Source organism: Marmota marmota, unplaced genomic scaffold (genome assembly GCF_001458135.2).
Source record: "Marmota marmota marmota unplaced genomic scaffold, marMar, whole genome shotgun sequence".
NCBI classification, from domain to species: domain Eukaryota; kingdom Metazoa; phylum Chordata; class Mammalia; order Rodentia; family Sciuridae; genus Marmota; species Marmota marmota.
Window position 1 is genome coordinate 23,536,664 of NW_026000026.1, and position 5,580 is coordinate 23,542,243.

Here is a 5,580-nt window from a genome sequence, read left to right on the forward strand (position 1 = left end):
CGCTGCCTTCCCCATCTTATCCTTTTGCTTTCAGCCAAGGCAACATTGTGGGTTCCAACTCATCCCAGTGGCCACAAGTTTTGTGGTCTGGTCTCCCTGTATTTCTTCTTAGTCTTTGGAAATGGAATTGGTGTTGACACTGAGGTTAGAAGGGAATAGAAGAGATGTGGTTACACTGGGGATATTCCATGGGCAAAGTTTCATGAGAATGCAATTCAGAAAGAACCCCGGGAGACAGAATGAAACTTAGGCCTAGTAAGTTAACCTGGAAAAAACTGATCCTGTCTTAGTAGGGTTTAATGCAGCTTGTTTCAGAAATTCTGGGTGGGCTAGGGAGCAGTTGGTAGAGAAGTAAAAACCTACATGGGAAGATTGCTGAGGCCTGGCCTGCCTTATTAGTAAAAATCTCTTTGGAGGCTTTCATTATTGGCCTCATAATTTTCTAATTTCAATGTAAAATCCACCCACTAAAGGAGCCGCTCTTCCGTGGACTCTGTAAACTATTAGACCATGCCTTTCTTCTTTACTTGGTTTTTCTTCGAATCATATAGAATTTATAAGGTCATCATAATTTATGAACCCCAGGGTGATGAGAAGATAGAGGCTCTGCAGAAGGATACAAGCTTATAGCAGGGCCCTGCAGAAAGCATTGTGTCTATTTTGTGTGGGTAAAGGTGAAAGGGTAGGATGGAGGTGGCACAGCCTTACATTGATTTATCCTTATTTCTAAGAAACAATACTTTAAAAAAGTGTTTTTAGTTGTAAATGGACAGAATACTTTAATTAATTTGTTATTTTTATGTGGTGCTGAGGATGGAACCCAATGTGTCAAACATGCGAGGCAAGTTCTGCTCTACCACTGAGCTACAACTCCAGTCCCCAGACCAATGCTTTTTTAGTGGTTTATAGGGACGAAGGCAACTGGAAAGAAAAGTGAATAAAAAGTCAGAGTGGGCTGGGGATGTAGCTCAATAGTAGAGTGCTTGGAGAGGCAATGGGTTTGATCCAAAGCACTAGGGGGCAAAAGTAGTGAGACAGGAAAATTAGATTCCAATTCAGCCTTTATTACTTTCTCTGTCACATAAACTGAACCCCACTATCTCATCTACTTACCACAGTGGACTGAAAAGAGGATCAAATGAGATCATGAAGATACATCAAAAACTGTGAAGCATTTCTACACACATGAATGTTTTCTATTTTTAAAATTATTTATGTAGTTTTGAGAAAAAGGGAAAAGAAGTTTTATTGCTTTGCTAGAAAAGGAGAAACACAAGGGACTCCTGTCCCACAGTCTGTGATTCTCCCCATCAGGAGGAACAGGGGACTTTTTTCTTTTCTTTCTTTTCTTCTTATTTTTCAGGGATGGGAGGTACTGGGGATTGAACCCAGGGGTGCTCTACTACTGAGCCACATCCCCAAACCTTTTTTTTTTTAATTTTGAGGCAGGGTCTCACTAAGTTGCTTAGGGTCTCAATAAGTTGCTGAGGCTGGCTTTGAACTTGCAATCCTCCTGCCCAAGCCTCCCAAATCACTGTATTACAGGCATTTGCCACTGTACTGGGCAGATGGACACAATATCTTTATTTGTTTATTTATTTTTATGTGGTGCTGAGGATTGAACCCAGGGCCTCACACCTGCAAGGCAAGTGCTCTACCACTGAGTTACAGCCTCAGCCCCAGAGTAGAGGATTTTTAAAGAAGTGTTTCAAAGACTACATTCTAGGTGTACCTGATGAACCCAACCTAATTCTATCCTAAGATTGGGAGCCATCTCATCACAAAGTTTTAAAAAGTTCATTTCTGTTTTACTAAACAGAAATAAAAGAAAACCAAAAGTGGCTCCAACATGCCATCCATTTCATCTCCTAGAGCCTATCCAAAGGAAACAGCCTGGCAATACTCTGAAGGCTAATCTTATTTGGAATTCCTGCCCATGCTCTAAACTCACCCATGCCTGGCTCTCCTTGACCAGATAACAACCCTCCCTAAAACCTTAGCAGCCCCTCATAAATTCTGATGTTGGAATCTAAATTTACTCCTTACCTTGAAATGTTAAGCCACATAGATCATTAACCTGCTATCTGCCTTTGTATTATGTTTGCCAGAATCCTGTTAGCTGTAAGTTCCCAAGACACCCCCTTTGTAACTTTTTGTGCTATAAAACCATTTTTTTTCTGGAGAGCTGGAGTGCTGTTCTCTAGCCTGGCTTTGGGTGAGACAGTCGTTGGCCAGCTAGCTCACTTGTGTACACAATATAAGCTTGCTTTAATTTGATTTAAAATTGGAGTCGGTGATCTTTTCTTTGCGTCATGGGTTCAACAGTACCCTGATGGGGGTCATAACAAATATGAGTGTTTTCTAAATTTTAATTCATCACATGAGTCAACAAATAAGGTCATTAGATAAATAAAGCATTTGAATATGGGGTTGGGAGAAGGAGCAACATCCTAAGCCTGATGGATGTTAGGTGACTGGACACAGGGATGGAAGGAGTTCAACTAAATGGAAAAGAAGAAGAAAAAGTAGATAAAGAAAGCAGAAAAGACACCAAGTTCCTAGAGAAAGCTTTAGCTTGGGTGCTGATTAGGGGTTATAACACTAAATATAATCCTGCTCATATATAAAATAATGGGACCTAAGTAAACAATCAACAATTATTTCCTTAAAAGTAATTAGCCAGGACCCGGGGATATAGCTCAGTTGGTAGAGTGTTTGCTTTGCATGCAGAAGGCCCTGGCTTCTAAGCACCAGCACCGCCCCCACACACAATAATTAACTGGAAGAAGGTTCTGGAAAGAAGACAAGTAGGACGAGCCAGGAATTTATTCCTTACCTAGATAAAAGTTGCATTGGCAGAATTGATAACTACTTTGGAACTCTAGAGTCCATTGAAGGCTTGTAACTTCCAGTAGAAGGTTTGGAAAGCACAGTGTGGTTAATTTCAGGGTTTGACGCTTCAGTTCTTAGCACATAGCAGCTATTCATCCCTCAACCCCAGCCCTGTGGTAGGCAGCAGTACACAGTATGTTCTCAGAGCTGCTGTTACAAAGCTTGCAGGAACCAGAGTGGGCAAAAGTGACCCCCTCCAAATGCTGGGAATTTGTGCTCTGACTGATGTTTTCTGGTTATGATAATATAGGTACAGGAAAAAAATCTGAGAGTCATTGTTGTGATACCTTACCTCATCATTTCAAGGTTCTCCCCACACTGAAATGATGCTTTGGGGATTTAAAGGGCTAACAACCCACCCACTTTTTTCCTTCCTTCATTTTTTTCTCTATTTTTCCCCTTTAGGAGACATGAAAGAGCAGGACATTCAAAAACAACTACATATATGGGGAAAGTTCGAAAGTGATCATATACACCCAGAGAAAAGTGCAGCAAACCTCAGGGAACAGGGAGAAATTAATTTCCAGAGTTTTCACATCAGTAGATTCAAATGTCCAGTTTTCAACAGAAAATTTTAAGACCTATAAAGAAAGAGGAAAGTAGGGCGTATTCAAAGGGGAAAAAATCAATAGAAATTGTCCCTGAAAAAGATCTGATGGCAGATGTCCTAGACGCAGACATTAAAACAATTGTCTTAAAGATGCACAGAGAACTGAAGGAAGGGGTGAGGAGAGTTAAGAAAAAAAATATGTGAACAAAAGGAAATATCAATAAAGAGATAGAAAATCTAAAAAAAAAATCAAAAGAATTCTGGAGCTTGAGAAATAAATAGGGCTGGGGATGTGGCTCAGTGGTAGAGTGCTTGCACAGATGTGCAGTTGATCTCCAGTAAAACACACACACACACACACACACACACTCACACACACGCAGGAAATGAAAAAAAGTGCAGTAGTGGTAAGATCGGCATTTAGGAATACAAAGAGAATCCTAGGTCTCAAAAGAGAAATATCCATAAACCATCGGCATGCACATGGATCTCATGTGCAACTCAGCCTGTGTCCTTGTGCCCATAACCGTGCCCATGGCTTGCTCTTTGGCTGATGAAAGAGCAACAAAAAGGTAAGATTCCCACAGGGCATCTGAGGGAAACTCTCCTTTAGGGAGCTTGCGCATTAGAGACTTGGGTGACTGAGAAATGACTCTAGCCTTATTATAAAACTAAAACTCACACCCCTGGGTGAAGATTTAATGAGACACATGAAGAATGAAGTAGCATGACTAGAATCTTTGAGGGCAATGTTCAAGTGCAAGGAAAACTTCTATGAAATTGCTTGACTCCGCCTACACTCCACCTCTAGTTCCTCTCCCTAGCTACTATCCTTTTATAAATGTTGAAATTCCAGACCAAAACAAGGCAACTCACTCTATGGCTCTGCCCACATGCTTTCTTTGTACTTTTCTTTGAAGTGTGTACTTCTTGCTTTTCAATAAAGTGCTCCCTTCTTGCTCTACAGTTGTTCTTAAATCCTTTTCTGTGATGCAGTCAAGGACTTGGAAGGTTTAAGCAATGGTTTCCTCTGCTTCTGAAGAGAACTCTTTGGACCCCCATGCAGTGATATGGGGGTTCAAAGCAAATTTGAGAAGACAGAAAATTTAAAGATAGAACCGTAGAAATGACCAAGTTGGAGGAACAGAAAGAAAAAAGATTGAAGGAAAGTAAACAGAGCCTAAAGGACACCATCAAGCAGAACAACATATACACTGCGAAGTCCCAAAAGGAGAAGAGGGAGAGAGAGAGAAAGGAACAGAGAATAGTTGAAGAAATAATGACTGAATCTTCCAAAATTTGATGAAAGCTATAATATAAACATCCAAGAAGCTCAGGGAATTCTAAATAAGATGGACTCAAAGAGGCTCACGCAAAGACACATAATTAAATTTTCAAAAGCCCAAAACAAAGAACCACCAAGAGACAAATGACTTATTACATATAAGGAATCCTCAAAAATGTTAGATTTCTCATCAGAAATTTAGAAGGCCAGAAGGCAGTAGGCTGATAGATTCAAAGTGATGAAAGAAAAACTGTCAACCAAGAATCTTTTATCTAGATCATCTCAAATGATACTGAAAAAGCATTTGACAAAACCCTTTTACTCTTCACGTTTTCAGTAAACTGGGAATAGAAGGAAATTACTGTAACCTAATAAAAGTCATATATGAGAATTCCACAGAAAACATCATGCTTAATTTATTTATCCATATTTTACTGTGATAGTCATATGAGTTGCACTCAGTTTGGAGTATTAAGAAAAATGTTGTCCTGAACATTCTTCTTAAAGTCTCTTGGGCACCCAAGAAGTGGTTACTGCATATACCCAGGAGCAGACTGATGGACTTTAAGATTATGTATATGTTTAACTTCCAAATTGCTTCCCAAGTTCAAGTTCATTTTTTCAGTTTAATGGTCTAGTCAGGAGAAAGAAAGAGAGAGAGAGAGAGAAATATATATATATGTGGAAGGAAATATATTATTATATAATATATATGTGTGTATGTAGATATAGATACATATATATAAAAGTTGCACTAGCAGAATTGATAACTACATATATACATATATATATATCTATACATACATATATATTATATAAAGATGTTTTATATAATATATAAAGATATATATAT